The following is an 11,460-nucleotide window of genomic DNA, read 5'->3' on the forward strand; positions in this document are numbered from 1 at the left end:
TTTTTAGTTTTTCGCCGGGCGTCGCAATGCTATTTGAATAAACCTTTTGCCCGTTTGCGTTCTCGTCGGGGCCGGGCCGGGCCGGGGTGCGCTGCCCGCACTACCGCGCGCGCGGGGGCGACACCGAGCGCGCACCCGAGGCGCCCCGAGCACACAGGCCACGGTGCAACCCGGGCGTTGTGCGCGCACCCCGGTGCGCCCGAGGTGCTGCGCGCGCACCCAGGTGAAATCGGTGTGCACCTCGGCCAGTGCGCGCTCGGTCGAGTCGCGCACGTTGGCCAAGGTGCACGGTGATGTTTCTTACTCTAAGGTTCCGCACCAGACGCCCGGGACAGGTGAGCGAAGCTGGGCGGGGCCGGGTGCGCGGCCGGGGCAGGTGCACGCAGCTGGAGAGAGCTTTGGAGCACACTTCGGAGCGCACCAATGATGCGCTCCATTCAAAAGTTTCCTGAAAAGGCAAAAAAAGTTGAGATTATAGAATTTCCCACTTGAGAGATTGTAAAAAAAAAAAATTTAAAATGAAGGAAACGCGGGTGCCAAGGTGTGCGCAGCCCAGCCAAGGTGTGCGCACCAAGGCGCCCACCCTGGCGAAGGTGCACGCAAGGTGCGCACCCGAGGCAAACCGGACAATTAACCCAACTTTCGACTTCGCGCGCACCTTGGAGCGCACTTCGGAGCGCTCCTTGGTGCGCACCAATCTTGGGCACCTCGGAGTGCACCATGGCGCCCACCAAGGTGCGCACCCGGGGCAAACCGAGCTCCGACTTCGTGCGCACCTTGGAGCGCACGAAAGGTGCGCACCATGGCGCCCACCAAGGTGCGCAGCCCAGCCAAGGCGTGCGCATCAAGGTGCGCACCCTGGCGAAGGTGCGCACCCGGGGCAAACCGAGCTCCGACTTCGTGCGCACCTTGGAGCGCACAAAAGGTGCGCAACCCAGCCAAGGTGTGCGCACCCCGGTCAAACCGAGCTCCGAATCGTGCGCACCAGAGGTGCACGCCATCGTGCGCACCTTGGAGCACACTTCGGAGCCCTCCTTGGTGCGCGCCGATGTTGCGCACCTCGGAGCGCACCCGGGGAAAACAATGCAATTAACCCGACTTTCGACTTCGTGGGCACCTCGGAGCGCTCTCGGGTTCGCACCTCGGAGCACACCGAGGTGCGCACCTTTGATGCGCTGCCTTCACCAATTTCCAGAAAAGGCAAGAAAACATTGAGAAGGTGTGCGCACCGAGGTGCCCACCCTGGCGAAGGTGCACGCGAGGTGCGCACCCGGGGCAAACCGGGCTCCGACTTCGTGCACGCCGCACCTTGGAGCACACTTCGGAGCGCTCCTTGGTGCGCACCAGGGCGCGCAACCCAGCCGAGGTGCCCACCCCGGCGAAGGTGCACGCGAGGTGCGCACCCGGGGCAAACCGGGCTCCGACTTCGTGCACGCCATGGTGCCCACCGCGGCGAAGGTGCACGCGAGGTGCGCACCCGGGGCAAACCGGGCTCCGACTTCGTGCACGCCGCACCTTGGAGCACACTTCGGAGCGCTCCTTGGTGCGCACCATGGTGCCCACCAGGGCGCGCAACCCCGCCGAAGGTGCACGCGAGGTGCGCACCCGGGGCAAACCGGGCTCCGACTTCGTGCACGCCGCACCTTGGAGCACACTTCGGAGCGCTCCTTGGTGCGCACCATGGTGCCCACCAGGGCGCGCAACCCCGCCGAAGGTGCACGCGAGGTGCGCACCCGGGGCAAACCGGGCTCCGACTTCGTGCACGCCATGGTGCGCACCGCGGCGAAGGTGCGCACCCGGGGCAAACCGGGCTCCGACTTCGTGCACGCCGCACCTTGGAGCACACTTCGGAGCGCTCCTTGGTGCGCACCAGGGCGCGCAACCCAGCCGAGGTGCCCACCCCGGCGAAGGTGCACGCGAGGTGCGTACCCGGGGCAAACCGGGCTCCGACTTCGTGCACGCCGCACCTTGGAGCACACTTCGGAGCGCTCCTTGGTGCGCACCATGGTGCCCACCAGGCCGCGCAACCCAGCCAAGGTGTGCGCACCAAGGTGCACGCGAGGTGCGCACCCGGGGCAAACCGGGGTCCGACTTCGTGCACGCCGCACCTTGGAGCACACATCGGGGCGCTCCCGGGTTCGCACCGGCGTTGCGCACCGTGGTGGGCACCTCGGAGCACACCAAGGTGGGCAGCGAGGTGCGCACCTTTGATGCGATGCCTTCACTAATTTCCATAAAAGGCAAAAAAAAAACGAGATTTTAAAATTTCCGTTTTGAAAGATAGTGAGAAAAAGGGAATGCTGGTGCCATCTTGAGCCCGCCCTGGTGCGCAGCCCAGCCAAGGTGTGCGCACCAAGGTGCCCACCCTGGCGAAGGTGCGCGCCCGGGCAATTAATCCAACTTCCAACTTCGCGCGCAGCCAGGGTGGGAGCGCACCCAACAACCGGGCCTGGGAAGAGCCAATGCGAGAAACCCCACCAAACGCTCTGACAAAAAAAGAGGGGGCGCTCCAGTAACCCCGCTTCGGAGCGCACCCTGGGCAAACCCAGCCAAGGTGCCCACCCCGGCCAAGGTGCAGGCGAGGTGCGCACCCGGGGCAAACCGGGCTCCGACAACGTGCACGCCGCACCTTGGAGCACACTTCGTAGCGCTCCCGGGTGCGCACCTCAGAGCACACCAAGGTGGGCAGCGAGGTGCGCACCTTTGATGCGCTGCCTTCACTAATTTCCAGAAAAGGCAAAAAAAAAAGGAGATTTTAAAATTTCCGTTTTGAAAGATAGTGAAAAAAACGGAACGCGCGTGCCATCTTGAGCCCGCCCTGGTGCGCAGCCCAGGTAAGGTGCCCACCCTGGCAAAGGTGCGCACCCGGGCAATTAACCCTACTTCCGACTTCGTGCGCGCCAGGGTGGCAACCGGGCCTCGGAAGAGCCAATGCGAGAAACCCCACCAAACGCTCCGACAAAAAAAGAGGCGGCGCTCCAATAACCCCGCTTCGGAGCGCAGCCGGGGCAAACCCAGCCAAGGTGCCCACCCCGACGAAGGTGCACGCGAGGTGCGCACCCGGGGCAAACCGGGCTCCGACAACGTGCACGCAGCACCTTGGAGCACACTTCGAAGCACTCCCGGGTGCCCACCGGCGTTGCGCACCGTGGTGGGCAGCGAGGTGCGCACCTTTGATGCGCTGCCTTCACTAATTTCCAGAAAAAGGCAAAAAAAAATGAGATTTTAAAATTTCCGTTTTGAAAGATAGTGAAAAAAAAGGAACGCGGGTGCCATCTTGAGCCCGCCCTGGTGCGCAGCCCAGGCAAGGCATGCGCACCAAGGTGCCCACCCGAGGTGCACACCCGGGGCAAACCGGGCTCCGACTTCGTGCAGGCCGCACCTTGGAGCACACTTCGGAGCGCTCCTTGGTGCGCACCATGGTGCCCACCAGGGCGCGCAACCCAGCCAAGGTCTGCACACCAAGGTGCCCACCCCGGCGAAGGTGCACGCGAGGTGCGCACCCGGGGCAAACCGGGCTCCGACTTCGTGCACGCCATGGTGCCCACCGCGGCGAAGGTGCACGCGAGGTGCGCACCCGGGGCAAACCGGGCTCCGACTTCGTGCACGCCGCACCTTGGAGCACACTTCGGAGCGCTCCTTGGTGCGCACCATGGTGCCCACCAGGGCGCGCAACCCAGCCAAGGTGTGCGCACCAAGGTGCACGCGAGGTGCGCACCCGGGGCAAACCGGGGTCCGACTTCGTGCACGCCGCACCTTGGAGCACACATCGGAGCGCTCCCAGGTTCGCACCAGCGTTGCGCACCTTTGATGCGCTGCCTTCACTAATTTCCAGAAAAGGCAAAAAAAAACGAGATTTTAAAATTTCCGTTCTGAAAGATAGTGAAAAAAACGGAACGCGGGTGCCATCTTGAGCCCTTCCTGGTGCGCAGCCCAGGCAAGTTGTGCGCACCAAGGTGCCCACCCTGGCGGAGGTGCGCGCCCGGGGCAATCCGGGCTCCGACTTCGTGCACTGCATGGTGCCCACCAAGGCGCGCAACCCAGCCAAGGTGCCCACCGCAGCGAAGGTGCACGCGAGGTGCGCACCCGAGGTGCACACCCGGGGCAAACCGGGCTCCGACTTCGTGCACGCCGCACCTTGGAGCACACTTCAGAGCGCTCCTTGGTGCGCACCAGGGCGCGCAACCCAGCCGAGGTGCCCACCCCGGCGAAGGTGCACGCGAGGTGCGCACCCGGGGCAAACCGGGCTCCGACTTCGTGCACGCCATGGTGCCCACCGCGGCGAAGGTGCGCACCCGGGGCAAACCGGGCTCCGACTTCGTGCACGCCGCACCTTGGAGCACACTTCGGAGCGCTCCTTGGTGCGCACCATGGTGCCCACCAGGCCGCGCAACCCAGCCAAGGTGTGCGCACCAAGGTGCACGCGAGGTGCGCACCCGGGGCAAACCGGGGTCCGACTTCGTGCACGCCGCACCTTGGAGCACACATCGGGGCGCTCCCGGGTTCGCACCGGCGTTGCGCACCGTGGTGGGCACCTCGGAGCACACCAAGGTGGGCAGCGAGGTGCGCACCTTTGATGCGATGCCTTCACTAATTTCCATAAAAGGCAAAAAAAAAACGAGATTTTAAAATTTCCGTTTTGAAAGATAGTGAGAAAAAGGGAATGCTGGTGCCATCTTGAGCCCGCCCTGGTGCGCAGCCCAGCCAAGGTTTGCGCACCAAGGTGCCCACCCTGGCGAAGGTGCGCGCCCGGGCAATTAACCCAACTTCCAACTTCGCGCGCGCCAGGGTGGGAGCGCACCCAACAACCGGGCCTGGGAAGAGCCAATGCGAGAAACCCCACCAAACTCTCTGACAAAAAAAGAGGGGGCGCTCCAGTAACCCCGCTTCGGAGCGCACCCTGGGCAAACCCAGCCAAGGTGCCCACCCCGGCCAAGGTGCAGGCGAGGTGCGCACCCGGGGCAAACCGGGCTCCGACAACGTGCACGCCGCACCTTGGAGCACACTTCGTAGCGCTCCCGGGTGCGCACCTCAGAGCACACCAAGGTGGGCAGCGAGGTGCGCACCTTTGATGCGCTGCCTTCACTAATTTCCAGAAAAGGCAAAAAAAAAAGGAGATTTTAAAATTTCCGTTTTGAAAGATAGTGAAAAAAACGGAACGCGCGTGCCATCTTGAGCCCGCCCTGGTGCGCAGCCCAGGTAAGGTGCCACCCTGGCAAAGGTGCGCACCCGGGCAATTAACCCTACTTCCGACTTCGTGCGCGCCAGGGTGGCAACCGGGCCTCGGAAGAGCCAATGCGAGAAACCCCACCAAACGCTCCGACAAAAAAAGAGGCGGCGCTCCAATAACCCCGCTTCGGAGCGCAGCCGGGGCAAACCAAGCCAAGGTGCCCACCCCGACGAAGGTGCACGCGAGGTGCGCACCCGGGGCAAACCGGGCTCCGACAACGTGCACGCAGCACCTTGGAGCACACTTCGAAGCACTCCCGGGTGCCCACCGGCGTTGCGCACCGTGGTGGGCAGCGAGGTGCGCACCTTTGATGCGCTGCCTTCACTAATTTCCAGAAAAAGGCAAAAAAAAATGAGATTTTAAAATTTCCGTTTTGAAAGATAGTGAAAAAAAAGGAACGCGGGTGCCATCTTGAGCCCGCCCTGGTGCGCAGCCCAGGCAAGGCATGCGCACCAAGGTGCCCACCCGAGGTGCACACCCGGGGCAAACCGGGCTCCGACTTCGTGCAGGCCGCACCTTGGAGCACACTTCGGAGCGCTCCTTGGTGCGCACCATGGTGCCCACCAGGGCGCACCCGAGGCAAACCGGGCTCCGACTTCGTGCACGCCGCACCTTGGAGCACACATCGGAGCGCTCCCAGGTTCGCACCAGCGTTGCGCACCTTTGATGCGCTGCCTTCACTAATTTCCAGAAAAGGCAAAAAAAAACGATATTTTAAAATTTCCGTTCTGAAAGATAGTGAAAAAAACGGAACGCGGGTGCCATCTTGAGCCCTTCCTGATGCGCAGCCCAGGCAAGTTGTGCGCACCAAGGTGCCCACCCTGGCGGAGGTGCGCGCCCGGGGCAAACCGCGGCTCCGACTTCGTGCACTGCATGGTGCCCACCAAGGCGCGCAACCCAGCCAAGGTGCCCACCGCAGCGAAGGTGCACGCGAGGTGCGCACCCGAGGTGCACACCCGGGGCAAACCGGGCTCCGACTTCGTGCACGCCGCACCTTGGAGCACACTTCAGAGCGCTCCTTGGTACGCACCAGGGCGCGCAACCCAGCCAAGGTGCTCACCCCGGCGAAGGTGCACGCGAGGTGCGCACCCGGGGCAAACCGGGCTCGGACTTCGTGCACGCCGCACCTTGGAGCACACATCGGAGCGCTCCCGGGTTCGCACCAGCATTGCGCACCTTTGATGCGCTGCCTTCACTAATTTCCAGAAAAGGCAAAAAAAAGAAAAAAATGAGATTTTAAAATTTCCGTTTTGAAAGATAGTGAAAAAAACGGAACGCGGGTGCCATCTTGAGCCCGCCCTGGTGTGCAGCCCAGGCAAGTTGTGCGCACCAAGGCACCCACCCTGGCCAAGGTGGGTCACGGGGTGGGTCCTAGGGTGGGTAACGGGGTGGGTACTAAGGTGCGTGCCAAGGTGGGTCATAGGGTGGGTGCCAAGGTGGGCACCAGGGTGGGTGTGCACCAACCCTAGCCAGGGTAGGTCACGGGGTGGTTGTCGGGGTGGGCGTCAAGGAGCCAAGGTGGGTGGCAAGTAGCCAAGTTGCGTGCCAAGGTGGGTGTCGGGGTGGGTGCCAAGGATCCAAGGTGGGTGCCAAGGAACCAAGGTGGGTGTCTGGGTGGGTGCCGAGGTGGGAGCCAGGGTGGGTCCCAAGGTGAGTGCAAAGGTGGGTGCCAGGGTCAAGGTGAGTGCCAATGTGGGTTCCAAGGTGCCAGGGTCAGGGTGAGTGCCAATGTGGGTTCAAAGGTGCTAAGTTGGGTGCGAGGTTGGGTGCGAGGGTGGGTGGGTGCCAAGGTGTGCTAGGTGGAAGCCCGGGTGGGTCGGCATCCCATGGGTGTCGAGTTGGGTGCCTGATGGGTGCTTCTTGTCAAGTTTTAGTCGTCGGGACTCATTTCGAGCCTTAGAGGTCGTTTCTTGTCCGGTTGCCCTGTCTTCGACCTGGGAACCCAATTTTGGTCCTCGGGTCCCATTTTTTTTTGTCTCGCATCCCACTTTTGGCCTGTGGCCTTTTCGGGGTCGATTCTCGTTTTGGGCATCAGAGCATGTTTCTTCTCCTAAAACCCAATATTTGTTTATTAAGTCTCGGAACACATTTTTGTTCTCGTGGACCCATCATGGGTCTTGGAACGCATTTGTGGTCCTTGGGTCCCATTTTGCATCCCGAAACTTGTGTTTTGGTGCTTGATCCCTATTTTGGGTGCCCACCTTGCACCAAGTGCGCACCCGGGGCAAACCGAGCGCCTTGGTGCACCGGGGCAAGATCGAGCGTGCACCCGAGGCGCCCCGAACATGCACCAAGGTGCACTCGGCCCACATGTGAGCGCAGGTCGTTGCGCCCGAGGTGGTGTGTGGGCACCGCGTTGCAGACGGGACACTGCACGCACACGACGCCCCCTACAGGTGCACGCACGTAGGCCGGGCCGGGTGCACACCCGACGCCCTAGCAAGGTGCGCGCACCCGGGCAGGGCTCACACTTGGCGAACGGGGCGCACTTCGCGAGGGAGGGTGTGCACCTCGACGGGGGTGGGTGGCCGGGGTGGATTCGCACGTGGGTCGCGGTTTGCTAAGTACACACTGCGACAAGCTCATAACGGGTGCGATCATACCAGCGTTAGTGCACCGGATCCCATCAGAACTCCGCAGTTAAGCGCGCTTGGGCCGGAGTAGTACTGGGATGGGTGACCTCCCGGGAAGTCCCGGTGTTGCACCCTTTTTTAGTTTTTCGCCGGGCATCGCAATGCTATTTGAATAAACCTTTTGCCCGTTTGCGTTCTCGTCGGGGCCGGGCCGGGCCGGGGTGCGCTGCCCGCACTACCGCGCGCGCGGGGGGCGACACCGAGCGCGCACCCGAGGCGCCCCGAGCACACAGGCCACGGTGCAACCCGGGCGTTGTGCGCGCACCCCGGTGCGCCCGAGGTGCTGCGCGCGCACCCAGGTGAAATCGGTGTGCACCTCGGCCAGTGCGCGCTCGGTCGAGTCGCGCACGTTGGCCAAGGTGCACGGTGATGTTTCTTACTCTAAGGTTCCGCACCAGACGCCCGGGACAGGTGAGCGAAGCTGGGCGGGGCCGGGTGCGCGGCCGGGGCAGGTGCACGCAGCTGGAGAGAGCTTTGGAGCACACTTCGGAGCGCACCAATGATGCGCTCCATTCAAAAGTTTCCTGAAAAGGCAAAAAAAGTTGAGATTATAGAATTTTCCCACTTGAGAGATTGTAAAAAAAAAAAATTTAAAATGAAGGAAACGCGGGTGCCAAGGTGTGCGCAGCCCAGCCAAGGTGTGCGCACCAAGGCGCCCACCCTGGCGAAGGTGCACGCAAGGTGCGCACCCGAGGCAAACCGGACAATTAACCCAACTTTCGACTTCGCGCGCACCTTGGAGCGCACTTCGGAGCGCTCCTTGGTGCGCACCAATCTTGGGCACCTCGGAGTGCACCATGGCGCCCACCAAGGTGCGCACCCGGGGCAAACCGAGCTCCGACTTCGTGCGCACCTTGGAGCGCACGAAAGGTGCGCACCATGGCGCCCACCAAGGTGCGCAGCCCAGCCAAGGCGTGCGCATCAAGGTGCGCACCCTGGCGAAGGTGCGCACCCGGGGCAAACCGAGCTCCGACTTCGTGCGCACCTTGGAGCGCACAAAAGGTGCGCAACCCAGCCAAGGTGTGCGCACCCCGGTCAAACCGAGCTCCGAATCGTGCGCACCAGAGGTGCACGCCATCGTGCGCACCTTGGAGCACACTTCGGAGCCCTCCTTGGTGCGCGCCGATGTTGCGCACCTCGGAGCGCACCCGGGGAAAACAATGCAATTAACCCGACTTTCGACTTCGTGGGCACCTCGGAGCGCTCTCGGGTTCGCACCTCGGAGCACACCGAGGTGCGCACCTTTGATGCGCTGCCTTCACCAATTTCCAGAAAAGGCAAGAAAACATTGAGAAGGTGTGCGCACCGAGGTGCCCACCCTGGCGAAGGTGCACGCGAGGTGCGCACCCGGGGCAAACCGGGCTCCGACTTCGTGCACGCCGCACCTTGGAGCACACTTCGGAGCGCTCCTTGGTGCGCACCAGGGCGCGCAACCCAGCCGAGGTGCCCACCCCGGCGAAGGTGCACGCGAGGTGCGCACCCGGGGCAAACCGGGCTCCGACTTCGTGCACGCCATGGTGCCCACCGCGGCGAAGGTGCACGCGAGGTGCGCACCCGGGGCAAACCGGGCTCCGACTTCGTGCACGCCGCACCTTGGAGCACACTTCGGAGCGCTCCTTGGTGCGCACCATGGTGCCCACCAGGGCGCGCAACCCCGCCGAAGGTGCACGCGAGGTGCGCACCCGGGGCAAACCGGGCTCCGACTTCGTGCACGCCGCACCTTGGAGCACACTTCGGAGCGCTCCTTGGTGCGCACCATGGTGCCCACCAGGGCGCGCAACCCCGCCGAAGGTGCACGCGAGGTGCGCACCCGGGGCAAACCGGGCTCCGACTTCGTGCACGCCGCACCTTGGAGCACACTTCGGAGCGCTCCTTGGTGCGCACCAGGGCGCGCAACCCAGCCGAGGTGCCCACCCCGGCGAAGGTGCACGCGAGGTGCGTACCCGGGGCAAACCGGGCTCCGACTTCGTGCACGCCGCACCTTGGAGCACACTTCGGAGCGCTCCTTGGTGCGCACCATGGTGCCCACCAGGCCGCGCAACCCAGCCAAGGTGTGCGCACCAAGGTGCACGCGAGGTGCGCACCCGGGGCAAACCGGGGTCCGACTTCGTGCACGCCGCACCTTGGAGCACACATCGGGGCGCTCCCGGGTTCGCACCGGCGTTGCGCACCGTGGTGGGCACCTCGGAGCACACCAAGGTGGGCAGCGAGGTGCGCACCTTTGATGCGATGCCTTCACTAATTTCCATAAAAGGCAAAAAAAAAACGAGATTTTAAAATTTCCGTTTTGAAAGATAGTGAGAAAAAGGGAATGCTGGTGCCATCTTGAGCCCGCCCTGGTGCGCAGCCCAGCCAAGGTGTGCGCACCAAGGTGCCCACCCTGGCGAAGGTGCGCGCCCGGGCAATTAACCCAACTTCCAACTTCGCGCGCGCCAGGGTGGGAGCGCACCCAACAACCGGGCCTGGGAAGAGCCAATGCGAGAAACCCCACCAAACGCTCTGACAAAAAAAGAGGGGGCGCTCCAGTAACCCCGCTTCGGAGCGCACCCTGGGCAAACCCAGCCAAGGTGCCCACCCCGGCCAAGGTGCAGGCGAGGTGCGCACCCGGGGCAAACCGGGCTCCGACAACGTGCACGCCGCACCTTGGAGCACACTTCGTAGCGCTCCCGGGTGCGCACCTCAGAGCACACCAAGGTGGGCAGCGAGGTGCGCACCTTTGATGCGCTGCCTTCACTAATTTCCAGAAAAGGCAAAAAAAAAAGGAGATTTTCCGTTTTGAAAGATAGTGAAAAAAACGGAACGCGCGTGCCATCTTGAGCCCGCCCTGGTGCGCAGCCCAGGTAAGGTGCCCACCCTGGCAAAGGTGCGCACCCGGGCAATTAACCCTACTTCCGACTTCGTGCGCGCCAGGGTGGCAACCGGGCCTCGGAAGAGCCAATGCGAGAAACCCCCACCAAACGCTCCGACAAAAAAAGAGGCGGCGCTCCAATAACCCCGCTTCGGAGCGCAGCCGGGGCAAACCCAGCCAAGGTGCCCACCCCGACGAAGGTGCACGCGAGGTGCGCACCCGGGGCAAACCGGGCTCCGACAACGTGCACGCAGCACCTTGGAGCACACTTCGAAGCACTCCCGGGTGCCCACCGGCGTTGCGCACCGTGGTGGGCAGCGAGGTGCGCACCTTTGATGCGCTGCCTTCACTAATTTCCAGAAAAAGGCAAAAAAAAATGAGATTTTAAAATTTCCGTTTTGAAAGATAGTGAAAAAAAAGGAACGCGGGTGCCATCTTGAGCCCGCCCTGGTGCGCAGCCCAGGCAAGGCATGCGCACCAAGGTGCCCACCCGAGGTGCACACCCGGGGCAAACCGGGGCTCCGACTTCGTGCAGGCCGCACCTTGGAGCACACTTCGGAGCGCTCCTTGGTGCGCACCATGGTGCCCACCAGGGCGCGCAACCCAGCCAAGGTCTGCACACCAAGGTGCCCACCCCGGCGAAGGTGCACGCGAGGTGCGCACCCGGGGCAAACCGGGCTCTCGACTTCGTGCACGCCATGGTGCCCACCGCGGCGAAGGTGCACGCGAGGTGCGCACCCGGGGCAAAC

The 11,460-nt window shown here is 63.3% G+C and overlaps 1 non-coding gene across 1 annotated transcript; it reads left to right on the plus strand.

Moving 5' to 3' along the window:
* The first annotated feature begins 7,819 nt into the window (after positions 1–7,819).
* LOC131861657 (5S ribosomal RNA) lies at positions 7,820–7,938 on the plus strand. Its single transcript, XR_009360690.1, has one exon. It is a non-coding gene; the product is annotated as a 5S ribosomal RNA (ribosomal RNA).
* The last annotated feature ends 3,522 nt before the right edge of the window (positions 7,939–11,460 follow it).

This window comes from Cryptomeria japonica, unplaced genomic scaffold, assembly GCF_030272615.1.
Source record: "Cryptomeria japonica unplaced genomic scaffold, Sugi_1.0 HiC_scaffold_32, whole genome shotgun sequence".
Lineage (NCBI taxonomy): Eukaryota > Viridiplantae > Streptophyta > Pinopsida > Cupressales > Cupressaceae > Cryptomeria > Cryptomeria japonica.